The sequence below is a fragment of the Condylura cristata genome, unplaced genomic scaffold (assembly GCF_000260355.1).
Source record: "Condylura cristata isolate star-nosed mole 26May11 unplaced genomic scaffold, ConCri1.0 scaffold00030, whole genome shotgun sequence".
Taxonomy (NCBI): Eukaryota; Metazoa; Chordata; class Mammalia; order Eulipotyphla; family Talpidae; genus Condylura; species Condylura cristata.
Window position 1 is genome coordinate 21,147,406 of NW_004567131.1, and position 14,590 is coordinate 21,161,995.

The 14,590-nt window shown below is 38.0% G+C and overlaps 1 protein-coding gene across 2 annotated transcripts in view; it reads left to right on the plus strand.

Moving 5' to 3' along the window:
• CACNB2 (calcium channel, voltage-dependent, beta 2 subunit) overlaps window positions 1-14,590 on the plus strand; it is a 291,502-nt gene that overhangs the window by 147,389 nt on the left and 129,523 nt on the right. The gene's annotated exons all lie outside the window — the stretch shown is intronic.

A 14,590-nucleotide genomic window follows, 5' to 3' on the forward strand; every position in this document is an offset into this window, starting at 1 on the left:
ATATTTTGTCCTATAAACAAAATAGAATGAGCAGATTGGAAACAATGACTTGAAGGCTATGAAATTTTTCTAATTAAATGATTGTATTTCCTTTAAAGAAAATGAATAACCTTGTTTTGTGTGTGTTATGTTAATCTCTGATTTCGTGATGTAAGAAACAATGACTGTATTTGTGAACCTAAAGCCTAAAGTGGATGACAAATTGTCAAAATATGACATACAAGAATTTCTTAAAATATCTTACTTTTGCTCTAGAGACCACAGCTGGCTAAGTAATTTAGATTAATAGGATTTTTAAATGTTTTTATATGAATAGTAATCATCAATTTATTAAATGATAAAGTTTCACTTTCTTTCAGTAAACATCCATGAAACTTTCTTGGGATTTGATTGCTTAGAAAACCAAATACATAGGCCCTCCCTGGTGGCACAGCGAGTTAAAGCACAGCACTAAGAAGCAAAAGCCACTTCTGCATGAGTTCGATTCCCACCTGCCCCGGAGGTGACCACATAGGGTGGCAGACCTCTCCTGACCTGCCCGCTGCTCCCCTCAGCAGTGTACTTCGTTGATCTGCCTGTTCTGCTCCAGACTGTGTCTCTGGTGAAGCCTCTTGCCACCCCTGAGCCTCTAGTGTGTACCCCAGTCTGTATGCACAAATAAATAAATCTTTAAAAAAAATGAAAGAAAACCAAATACATATAGAAAATGGGAACCCCACAAAACCACTTAATCAAGTAACTACAAAGAAATACCCATGTAGTAAGCCCTCTCCCCCTCACACACACAAAGAAATTAAAAAATTAGAATGTTTTACCACTGGTTCCAGATGGTTCTATTTTCCCATCTTCCTAAATCACTGCAAACTACCCCCTGCCTGGAGGTAACTGCTTTGCTGACTTTTAGGATGATAAACTACATGATTTTCTTTATCATTTTACTACTCCTGAACACACCCCTGTCCATTGGAGTCAGTTTGCCAATTTTTATACTTTTTGTGTAAATGAAACTTATGTGAGTGTGTTTGGAGCCTTACCTGGTTTTCTTAAGGGTTACATTTCTAGGATTCTTTTTACTAAATATTACATTTCTAAAATGTATGATGTATGACACTGTATATGCTACTCCATTTAGAACCCATACCATGATTTATGTATCAGTTTGACTATTGATGAACATTTGAGTAATCTCTAGTTTTTGAGCACTAATAAAATCATAGCACAGTAATTGACAGTCATAATTATCATCCTGAGTCATAAAGCAAAAGTAGATGTCATCTATTTAATGTAAGAATATATGAAACTGGAGTTTATTTACATCAGAATGAATCTACCTGTGCTATTTTTGAGCAGGTAAGGAAGTTAGTTCGAATAGAAAGTTTACTTCTTTGAGCATTATTAAAGAAAAGCTATGGTCACATTGAATTATTGCATTGATTGAGAAGCAGGCTAGGAAGCTACATGTTGTTGATTTATTTTCCTACCCTTTAATTTATCTAATCAGAAAATAAAAGTAATGACTTTCTTTCAGCAGGTCTCAGGGAGCTACAATATATCCATAGTTCTTTGAGCACAACAAAATAAGACAACATAAATCCATTCATCTCAGTCTTGAGGCCATTCATAAAATGGCAGAGTGTGCCATTAATAGTCTGTTGATGCATTGTGCTGCATAATGGTGAGGGGGAAATGTTATGTTAAATATCATAGCTGATCATACAAGTGAATATAAAAGCAAGGCAAACAAATGAATCTTCAGTGATACTCTAGTTTGCAAAGCATTAGCAGGTCATTCATTCATCCATTGAATATGTATTAGGCATCACCTCTTTGTGGTAGATCACGGTGGGACTGAGGCAGGTGGACACTCTGTCTGTCCATAATTTGTTACAGAGCTGCAGGGGAAAGAGGCCTGTTAAGACAGCCATAGCTTTTGCTGTTTGAATCTTGCAGAGACTGGTGATATGAGGGAGGATATACAATGAGTGGTGAAGAAAAGCCATCTCCCTGAGATGTTTCCTGAGACAATCAGGAAAGGCTTTTGAAAGGAAAAAAAGGGCCTGAATTTTGTCTTAAAAATGTGGTGGAGGATGTGAAGGAAGACTGAGGGGTGGACCCACCCCACAAAGCAGAAATGTTACTGACTGGCCATCACAGACACTAAGTGAATGGATGGTTGTGCTGAAGGATTATTTAAGGAGAAATAGGAAAGCCAACTGAGAAGTCAGTTATGTAGAATACAGAGCAACAGAGATCATAGTTTTAAAATAACATTTATGGGGAATGTACATGGGCCAGACTGTGTTTATTAGGTCTTGGTATGTGTTAGCTCATGTATTTCTCAACTGGCCTCATGAAAGATGTGCAGTGTCTCTAGGTCCAGATTCCCATCATGTGGCCTGATCCGGGAAGGGTTGGATTAACACTATGCTCTTGCTGTCTTGAAATTCTTAATAATTTTGACAAAAAGCACATTTTCATTTTGTGCTGCACCTCACAAACTATAGAGTCAGTCCAGGATGTCACTTAGCCTAGATCGCACAGCTGTGAAGTAGACAAGTCAGACTGCAGCCTAGTCTGTGGCGATGTTAATTCCTGCTGTCTTATTTCCTGTGATAGTCTGATCTTTTGCCTTCATTTTTCAAGATAAATAACAGATCAGAACAACCACAATTAGTCCAGGTTAGTATATTGAAATGGAAAGAAAACAAGTATTACAGGAAAGGGGGGAAAATGTATTGAAAGATTAGTTTACAGATGACTGGGTCATGATTGCAATCAATGCTGCCTTTGTTTCTGTGGGCAAATTCAACATAAATCATTACCTAAAGTAAAGAATTTTCCCAGAGTAAATAGATGTCAAAATCATGTTCCAGGATGCTCTGCTCAGTCTTGGTTTTCCAAAGTGCAATATGATGTTGACCCACTCTGCTCTTTCTTGGTAATTTATGCAACAAAATTCAAGTGCTTATTATTTGTGGTTCTAGTCCAGGGAAATAGAGCAGATGGAAATAGACATGCAGTGCTCCCTGCTTCAGACTCCCTCAGTTCTGCACTCGATTGAATATTGCAGATTAATCAGATCCCAAATGATGCTGAATAGGTACAGCTCATTGGAAGGAAGTTTTACTTTAAGATTTTCTCATTTTTTCCCCTTTGGAATATGGCAGTGTACTTGTTTAACCATGGGATGTACTCCAACTATTTTATTTATGCAGCTTCTTGTTAATTCAGCAAGTAGAAAATAATGGTTATTAAAAACACTCCCAGAGACCACATTTCCTTGAAGATTAATAAGTCAAACTTCCATGATATTAAACAATGATATTCTAGAACATTCCTGATTTGTTCATTCTGTCTGAGATAATGCCTTGAAATGTGTTTCCTGTGTTATTCCAAAACACCTGTGACTTCAGAGTCTAAGTCAAGGAACACAAAAGAGCTGCCAGTTGTATAAAAACCATGTTTTTTATAATCATACCCATTACATTTTTGTAGTAAAAGCAGCATAATTCTCCTTTGATTCATTTTTTCAGCCTCCAAAAATATCAGATCTGCTTCAATGCTATCTTGTGGAAATATGCACATCTGGAAATACTAAATTGCGCCAGAGATGTTTTTAATGACCACATCCATGCCTGTACTCTGCTGAGGAGAGAAGTTTACCACTAACTTCCTCTTGAGAATAAGCAAGGTTCAACTTGCAAGGCCCCTGAAGCCAGGAAGGGCCGAGAAGACTTGGCAAGGCTGAGTTGTGACTCGGGGGGCAAAGGAGTTTGTGTCAGAGGTCTGAGTGAAGGGCAGAGTGGGAACTGACAGATCAGAAGTGCCAAGTGTTCACAGCAGATAGAGAATTAGGAATGGAAATGAAAATAAGAGTTGCCTGTGGGGACTTGGTGAGCCTCTGTGTTCAGTTCTAGAGGAAAGCCTGAAAAGATATGCACATCTGGAATGTGGTGTGTACAGTCACTCCAGTCTGCGAATATGAAAAGGCATCAAATGCCAGTTTTCATACTATAAATTCAAGAGCTACAAGAATTCAAGGTTCAAAGACTGAGTAGTGAAAAACAATGAACCCTGCAGAGCAAAGAGGAGAGTTTACACAGTTCTCAAGCAATAGTTGTCCATTTTGGCTACCCATTAGCATCACCTGGGGAGCTTTTAAAAATCCACATGTCAACTTGCATCCCAGACCAATTAAGTCAGAATCTCAGGGGGTATAATTTGATGCATTGGTATAGCTTAAATCTCCCCATTGATTTCCACTTTGTAACAGGCCTGACTTAACCACTTAGGAGTCATGCATCATCATTCTCAGATTACCTACAATTACATACACAGATTACCTATGTGTACTTACACTTAAGCACTGATATGCTTAGTCTACACATAAACCCTACACTCTGCTCACCAGGATTCAATATGCATCAAAAGACTAGTGTGAATGGTCACCTATTTAGTCTAATAGTCTAAAGAGTCTTCAGTATAATAGTCCAAGTAGATAATTCACTTTGAAGTAGATGGGGATTTGTGTCTCTGTGAAACGAATCACAAGATTTTGTGGCCAATGGCCAATTTGTATGAAGTAAACCCTAGGTCAGAAATTGTTACATGTGATTTCGTTGGTTAGAGAAGGAGACTTAAACCCTTTACATCTTTCAGGTTATATCCAGATTTTCATTGGAGGTCAAAATAGTTGGACCTCACAGACCTTCTGAAGTGGTCTGAATGTTCTCAGATCACTGCAGACCTGGAAATATTTGTAGTGAAAGAAGTGAGGATTACAAGTCCACAAATGTCTGTGTTTTGCAATTTTCACTTGTGGTAGAACCATGTACTCTATCACTCATTTGTGAGGGTTTTATTTTTATCCTTATTTGCCTCCTTTATCCTTTCTTCACTCAGCTGTGTTACATGATACATTCAGATTAAATGTGTGTATTCTGGGCCAAGTAGGAATAAATGCTATTAGACATAGTAGTGGGTACACAACTGTATTACAAAAAGAATGAGAAATACTCAGGAAAAATGTTCTCAATGAAGGTCTTAGCAGTTGTTACACTTTAAACACGAATAAGAGCTTGCTTGTAATATACTCCAAAATTCCAAAAGCAATAGAAGAAATATTCTCAAGGTTTTGTTTTGTTTTGTTTTGTTTTGTTTTCAGGATGAATCACTGGAATTTTAATTATTAAGTTAAAGGATATGGGCATTTTTAACATGGATAAATATTGCCAGGTTGCCTTTTTTAAAGGATAACCCACTTCACATTCCCATCAAGAAAGTATTAAAAGTCTACGTTTTCTCATCTTTGCTATAAACTGATATTTTTTTTATCTTTGCATTCTAATAGGTGAAAGATGGTATCTCAGTACATTTTTTAATGTTCATTTCTCTTATTGGAAGCTGAGTAAATTTAATATGTTTATTAGTTGTTTTATCTGATTTTGTGAGGTGTCTAGATCTTTGGTTATTTTTCCTTTGGTACTTGGATATTTTTTTACTGATTTCTAAGAACTCTTTGTATATTAATGAAAATAGCCTTTGTGCTGGGATAGGCACTGCAACCTAATTTTTGCCCTTTGATTTTTTTAAAAAATTTTTTTCATGTAGAATTTTGTGAAGTGAAATTGATCTATACTTCACTTTGACATCTGAGTTTTGTGTTACACAAAGAAATACTTTCTCCATTCTATGATCACAAAATCTCCCCTAGACTTTTCTTCTAGAAACTGGTTTCATATTCTATATGTTAATCTTTTATTCATCTGTAATGCCTTTTGCAATGGGGAATTATTTAGGAAATCAAAACTTAGTTAAGCAAGTACAAGTTAAGCGGTCCTTTTTTTACACAAATTGTTTATCATAAATGTTATGAATAATAGTGCTAAATGACTGAGTCTATTTGCTTAAAGTGTTTTTCCTGGAACATGTTTTATAGAATAATAATAAAACAACCATTAATGATAGAATCTAGCCTCTCTCACGAGTGACCAGTTGAACAACCTGACTTTCTATTAGAAGACTGAGGCTCAGCCATATCAAGTAACTGGACCAATTAGTTAATGGCAGTAGAGATAGAGCTAACTCACTCCTGGGCCCTCCCTGGTGGCACAGCCGGTTAAAGCCAGCATGGTAGCTGCTTCAGTGCGAGTTCGATACCTGCCCCAGAGATGATCCACATGGTGCAGCAGACTCCTCCTGACATGCCCACTGCTCCCCTCAGCAGTGTACTTCGTCACTCTGCCTGTTCTGCTCCCCACTCTGTCTCTGGTGAATCCTTGCACCACCCCTGTACCTCTGGCCTGTACCCACGTTCTGTATGCATAAATTAAAAAAAAAATCTTAAAAAAAAACTAACTCACTTCTCCTACCTACCTCTAGTGCACTTGCCACTTTTTGAATGTGCTTTCAGGATTTGGTGGACTGTGGATCATGTTGTTCTACTTTAATAAGAGAGTGTTCACAGTAGAAACAGTAAAGCTGAAACTAGCATGGAGGACAACCCTTCAGTTCTGCAACTGAGTGATAGGAAGACAAACATGATATAAACATTAATAAACAAGTGACCTTCAATGATTGCTACCTGCTCTAAAGAAAACCAAGTTGGGTAATAGGATGAAGAGAAGTTCCACCCTGACCCAGAGGCCAGTACTTTCTTTGAAGAGTTGAGTTGTGAAGTGATACCTGAATGAGGTAGAAAAGAAGCAGTGTAGTGACACCCCTCTCATGCCCCCCCCCAGAGCATTCTGGGCAGATATAAAAGCCTGTGCAGAACCCTGACACTGGAATGCACATGGCATGGCCTGGGGAGAGAAGGGAGGATGGTGTGTTGCAAGGTGGTGATGATGGGCCAGAGCGAGGGGAGATGAGGTCAGCGATGTGGCTGGGAGCCAGTTCTCACCAGGCTGTGCACACTGTTTATTTCAGTTGCAGTGAGAAATTGTTAAAGGATGTTGAGACACAGGGTGGTAGAAATAATGCATCCTTTATAAAAAGACTACTTTGGGGTCCTCCCGTTGGTGCAGTGGGTTATGATGCAGCACTGCAAGCTGGCCACACCTCCTTTAGTGCAAATTCGATCCCTGGCCAGCCCCAGAGGTGACCCACGTGGTGCAGCAGGCCTCTCCTGACCTGCCCACTGCTCCCTTCAGCAGTGTACTTCATCGATCTGCCTGTTCTACTCCCCACTCTGTCTCTGGTGAGTCCTCTCACTGCCTCTGCACCTCTGGCCTGTACTCCAGCTCTGCATGCATAAATGAAAATCTTTAATAATAATAATAATAAAAGACTACTTTGACTGTTTTGTGGTGATTAGACAGGTGCCGTGAAATGAGGAGCGGCTGGAAAGGAAGTTGAGAGTGGTGACGAAGTTTGGCTGCTAAAATGGACAGCATTTGCCTGTGGGTTTTTGATCTGGCTCACAGGGTAGTGGTGCTGCTGTTTGCTATAGTGTGCATGAAAGGGTGAGGGAGGAAGAATGTAGTTCTCAGAAGGATGTAAGTTTTGAGAAACTTTTGGAAATTCATGAGGAGATGTCAAGTTGGTGTCTACCTATAGGAGCCTGGAACCAGAAGTGCAGAATATTTAGCACCATCTCACTGAAACTGGAAAGGTGTGCAGGAAAGGGACCCTAGAATAAGAAATAATGGCTCCCTTGATGCACATGAGAAGTAAAAATTTTAGGAGAAAAACCCTAAAGCTAGTAAAATAGAGATGGAGAAGAGGGATGGGAAATGGGGTGAGAAGCTGATACCTCATAAATCCTTCCCTTCATTTAACCTCCCTAATCACTAGCACACACCTCAATAATTCAGTTGCAATTCTATGAATGGGAATATTGAAACATTAAAATATTGAATTACTATAGGGCAGTAATCAGTAGTTTTCCTTTTACATATATTTCACCTAGAAAAAATGTTTAATAATGAGGAAAGGGAGTTTTTCTGTGTTAAATGGAAGTTACAAGTACCAAAAAATCACAAACAGAACCTTTAAGGTCAAATTTACAAGGAACAGATCCGTGATTGAGGGGCAGGCAGTTATAAAGACATCAAAAGCATTCACTGGCCCCCAGAACCTGCCTTCCACCTTCCAATTTGTTTTCTAGAATTGTTCTACGTGGCAGCTTTGACATAATAAAATTACTGTGGCTCTTCATTAATAGTATCAGTACTAAATATATGTTTAAATATATCTTATCTAAGTATGGGGCTCCAATCCCTTATCCAATAAGAGGGCAGTGGAGGAGAATCTTCAGACTTAGTAGGTGGTTGGTAATGATGTTAGAGATTAACCTATCTCAAAAAGGAAATTGGTCACCCATTGGAAGTTCATGCCTAACTTTTATAGCTTTATAATAGGTAAAAAAAGGACACCATTTTATGAAGGAAAGAAGAGGGGCAAAGAGCTTTTCTACCACTAAATTTTTTATGGCTAAAAAGAGGGGTCTTCATTTATTTGCGTGCCTGTGATTTAGATGGAGACTCTCTCTTCTGCAGCTAGATGAATTGGGACAGAGTTGATGGGTCACTTAGGGAAATAAAATCTGAAGAAGGAAATTCAGTAGTATAACTGGATTAAATATTGCAGCATTGTGACACAATTGCTCTCCTCTCTCCCATACCCTTCTCAACCAATAACCGATGACGGTTGGAATTGTCACAAAAAGTAAAAATGTAATTATCAGTGGCAACCTATTCGTTCAATGGAATGAAAAGCTAAATTGTTGATATGAGTATTTTTGTTTTAATTTTGTTTTTACTATGACATTTGGATATTGTTTCCTATTTTTATTTCTGGAGAAAACAATGTGCTGGGCTGTAATTTACCAGAAACACATGTGAGGCATACACACACGCTAGGGTTTTGTTTTGCTATTATGATTCACTGTCTGGTTAATTCATGCCACAATTACCCATATTTGTGTACATATCATGACTTTCTGTAATCAGAGACGACACTATTGATAGCACAAGCTCTGAATGAGGGTGTGATCAAGGAAATTTTTTCACAATCCTTGCCGGTTAGATAAACAGATTGAACTTTGAAGTCTGGTGCAGCCACTTGAAATATGTAAGCTCCAAAATTCTTCACTTTTTTATGTCTCCTGGCAACATAATGTATTTATACTTTGCCACCACCTCCCCATCCAGAATGGCCGGCTGCTGTTTTAAAGTTTAAAACAACAAGTGGGAAGGTTGCCTCAGATAAAGGACTCAATATAATGAAGCCTGCCTCCTCTGCCTCCCTTTTGTAGACATATAATAAAATTCTGTGTACAAATAACAATAAAAAAGAGCCCTTCTGTTGGCGGATTAGCCTGCTTGCACCTTTAGTTATAAAATAGCACTCCAGGAGTTCTCTAGTTATAATCTTGTTTTCATTAAGCCTTTTTCACAGTTTAGCAAAAACAGCTTGGGGGTCGAGTAGGGGTATAGTGGAAGAGAATTGGAAACAGGCGAAGGCAAAATATTAGTGGTTACATGTCAGAAGGGAATGAAGAAACCTCAGGTCTTTTCTTCTGAAGTCTGACACTACTCCAGTGGTCTCTGTAGGCTTCTCCTGTAGAGATCCCAGCTTAACCAGGCACTTGGCTGAGTTCCCAGGGCTGCTTCTGACTTGGTCCAAATTCACAGTGGTCTAGCTTTCTCGTCTCTCCGCTTTGCTGTCCAATCCCTCTCCTACTTTGAGGCAACTTGATGTGGATGTAGAAATGGTTTGATTTCACATTTTGTCGTCATGGGTATAATTAAAGTAATTCACATCAGTAGCATTGATAAAGGATGCTGGTAGGGTTTCTCAATCTCAGTACTTCTAATACATTGAGCTGAATAATTCCTTATGGGGGTGGGGGTGCTGTGCTTTACATTGTAGCATATTGGCTTCTATCCACAGATACCAGTAAACCAACCATCCTTCCTCATATGGCAATCAGAAATATCTCTAGACATTGTTAAAGGTCTCCTAGAGGCAAAATAACCCCCAGTTGAGAACCACTGAATTATAGCAAGGAAAACTAACATTTATGTGGCATCTCTGATGTGCCAGATGTGTACTAGATGTTTTACGTAATCCTAACAATTATCCTTTGAAATCTTATCCCCTTTTTATAGATTAGGAACTTGAGGGATGGCAAGGGTAAGTGCTGTTTTGGTTTGGTTTGGTTCCTTCCTTATTTTCCAATACTTGACAATGAAAATATATTCCTTCCAGAGAAATAATTTAATCACTAAAAAATAACCCAAAAGACATGTTATTTTTGATATGTTTAGTTGGCTTCATGTTTTAGGTACCCCCTCAGTTACAAACACTTCACTTGAAAATTTACCTGAAGTATGAAAAGCCAAAAAAAGCAACTCTTGCTATTCTTTTTTCTGTCCTCTTAATGCTGATAAATAACCAAATTATCTTGAGTTTGCCTTTTTTTTTTTTTTTTGGTTTCTGGCATGATGAACTATTTTGCCTCTAAAATTTATCATTTCCTTCCTGTCTGTATCTTAACTATGACCCTTCCTGTTTTTTACTCTCCGTAGTCTATTTGCCAGTGATGTACCAGCATCTTCTGAATCTCTAATGCATGAAAAACATGACAGACCCATAACAAGAAAATACTGTGTAGTAGTATTTACAAGAATTGAAAAAGGCCTTGAAGTTCCTATATGTTCTACAGAATTTCTGTTCTCAGTCCCATCTTCAAACTTCAAATAAAGTTTCTTTGCTTACCTGAACTCAACATTAGCTATTAATATTTTTCATTTTAAATATATATAGTGGTATTATAAATGAATATGGGATATAAATAAATAGACTTAAGAACCTGGCAGTCATGTAAATCATTGTTAGAAATCACACATATTTTAAATTGAAACTGATTTCCAAGTATGATTTTTAAACTACTACAGACTTTTTTACTCAAACACAGAATGAATATGCACCAAAGGATTTTCTTTTTTTGATTCTTCGAGAAAATCAGCAAGATGGTAAAGCTAGTTTAAGAGACTGTGGAAGAGATTTGATTAAAGAATAATGGATTACAGTTGTTGAACTAGATACAGGACTGGTTAGTGTTCTCTGCAGCAATAAAACAATAATAGAGGGACCTCTCTTTTATAAAAAAAAAAAAAAACTAATCATTAGCATTAGCTATACAAATTCATTCCTAATGGACAAGTTCATTTATATTCCTATCAATTTTTGCCAGTTAATATCTGCCATAACAGAGACGCACCTTAATCCTTAGTAAATAGTGTGGTAAGCAAAGTTTACTAATTTCTCTAGAAACTTAGATCATCCTTGTTTATTTATTAGATACTGAAGAAAACTTTTATGGAGATTGAAACAGTAGCAAACCCATTGTAGAAAGTTTGGGAAATACTAAATCTGTTATAAGGAAAGGAATAAACCCATCTTCACGCCACTGCCCAGCAGGGGAACTATAGTGAATAAAATTTACATGTCTACTTACAGCTCTTCTTTTCCTGGATAGTTTTAACAAGGAGGCCTTAATATGAAGAAAGATTTGGTAGGCTACTCAATTTCTTTTACTTAATCTCACATACCATATCTATTTTGTTATGTAATAAAAGTACCATAGAACTATTTTAATGCTTAATTAATGATCTGGCAATTTTGTATCATGAATCTTTTCACTATCGTCCCTAATTTTAACATCATTTGTTGTGAGCAAATACTTTATTATGAATTTTTACAAATACAACATGCATAGAAAATGTCATGATCACTGTTATCAGCACAACTAGTTTAAGGGATTCAACACCATGAACAGCATCGGTCCTGTGCTCCAATTTACCTTTCCACATGCAAACACTGTCCTGGTTGCAAACACTGTCTGGCATTTGGGACTTTTTTTCTTATTTATTATCATAGTTCTACCACTTATAGGAAGTATTCATACAAAATCTATCACAGATTGTCAAGGTGTTATTGTTGTGCGACTTGCTTTTTCTACCAACTTTACTAGTGGAGTTTTATCCACGTCGTTACTTATAAGCCATTTATTCATTAGCATTGTTGAATCGTGTCTCAACATTGGTTTAGCCATTTTCCTGTGGTAGTTTCTTACTATAACTCTAGTACTGCTGGGTACACTCTGCATATAAATACACCTCCTGGTGTATCATGAGGAGGTTTCTTTGCTGCTGGAGAATTAACCTAAGGGCTTGCAGCTTCACTGTTTCTCCTAATTTGTGGCTGTACTATTTGCCAATAGTGAGTAAGTCTGCCTGCTCTGTATCAGGAGTCCAAAAAATTTCTGTGAAACACCAGATAGAAATAATTAAGCTGTGGTGAACTACTTAGTCTCTGTCACAAATACTCAAGTCTACTGTTGGTGTGCAAATGCAATATATAAGTGAGTGAGTATGACCAACATAACTTTTAAACCTTTATTTAAGAACACTGAGATTTCTATTTAAGAATAATGAGATTTCAGTTTCATCAAGTTTTCATGGGTTGCAAAATGTTATTCTTTAAATTTTTTTAGTTAACATATTACTGAGACCAGGTAGCTGACTAGATTTGGTCCTGAGCTATAGTTCCCATCCTAATTGTCATCATAGTTGAGATCTGATTGTTTTCAGGTGTCTTAAATGCTTCCATTCCCATTGACTGTGAAATGGTAAATTACTACTTTAATTTTTATTTGTATTCCTGATTATTTGAGACATTAAGGACTGATTGTGCTTATCCACCACTAGGATTTTTTCTGAAATGGTTTATCTCCTCATTCTTTTGCATTGTGCATCTTTCAGCTATTGACTTGTTCTTTCTGTTTTCTGGGTAGCAATTTTAGTGCCAGCAGGCACATAGCAGGTTCCCTATTGATTCGGGCAGACAGATAATGACAAGTTCCGGAGCCCTTGGTGGTTTTTTTTCGGACTGTTATCCTCAGGGAACCAGGTACTCCATGCAGGGTGGCTGGCTACATGGACCAGCAATGCGGGGCTGAGAGGCAGGCAGGCAACCTCCTCTGAACCTTTACACTCGGTCTGAGCGCTCTCTGACATTCTCTCTCAAATCCACTCTGGTCTAGCCTCTTCCAGAGTCCTGCTGTTCCCTCGTCTCTGAGTGAGGCCACCCTTCAGCCCTGACCGGGAGGCATGCATACCCCTACTCTTGGTGGTCCACAGTGCCCCACGCTCCTAAATGCCTTCTGTATTAACAGAATAACCACAAAGACTGGTGACATAAAAAAGCCTGATTCATTCACTTACCCAAAGGAAATCTTTTAATGTACACTTGGAGGCATGTTTTCAGTATTATTGTTATTGCTCCATCTTTTTTTAAAAGCCTCTTTTAGTGAAAAGAGGCTTTTAATTTAAGTAAAAATCAGCTTATTCCAGTGATATTTATCTGGCTAGGTGGAATAATTTTACATTTTCCCTTACATTGGAAAGGTGAAAGACAACCCAAACAGAAAGATCCTTTCTTGTATGCAAAATAGGAAATAGCCCTTCATTTGGTGGGCGTAGAGGAATGTTCTCACTTTCATTCCAGATTCTTTCATTCTAGTAGTTTCCTTGAATGCTAACAGCTTGTCCAGTTGTGAAACCTGTTGTTTTGCTGTGAAGAAAGTATCTGTAAGCACGCTCTAGCCAGTGCTGCCTGCAGGCATTCATCTGATATTAATGAAATGTTATTCTGCTTTCACAAGTTTGCAGGCTTCTCTCTTCCAAGCCAGCTGTTGTAATTCAAAGTAGAAAAGGACCCTCCCTCTTGCATTTGTTAATTGACTTTGATGGGCCTCACTGGCATGCCTCTGCGGTTCTGGAACACAGAGATCTGTTGTAATCTGAATAACTTTAGAAAGTCACACTGGCTAAGACAGCACACCCCCCCAAGCAAACCAGAAAAAGGCAAGCAGTTGGTGAGCTGCTCAGCAGAGTGCTTGGCTGCTTTGAGCTCTCTCACTCCGCTTTCTCCTCTGAAGGCTGGGCCCTCTGGAGAACTGGTCCCACTTCAAACTGAGCTGGCATGCTTGACAGACGCCTCATGTCTCCGCAAACTAAGTGCATTATTCCTGGGGTAAGCATACGGGCAGTTGCATGGGGTGGTTTAAAGAAAATAGCATGTACTGAATTTTTACTAAGCTACAGTTAAAATCATGGTGGTTGATTCACTCTTGAAAAGTTTTTCTTATCTTTACCAAAATGTGCCATTCTTAATGTTGTGACATAAATTTTTAAGCGGTTTAAGCAAGTCAACGGTAACTCTGGTTTTTAAGATGTATCTTACTGAGATTAGTTTGGTGGAGGAGCTTGGTGGAAAATAAAAATGCTTTATGCAGCTGTGGACAACCACTTGTTGCTTTCTGGGCCATGCCGTCAGCATAGCTGCGGAGCTTTTATTGTTTTGGGCACTTTCTCTGGAAATCAGAGATTTCTTCTGTTTTTGCAAATGAATACCTAATTGCTGTTTGTCACTTAACATTTTGTAATTTAATGAGCTACAGAAATAGGAGAGTAATGTTTAAGTACTTAAACACAAAGCTTCACCACACAGATCCGATGTTTGCATTTTGGGATTTGGTTTAGCACTTTTCAAGAAAAATCAAAAAAAAAAAAAAAAAAAA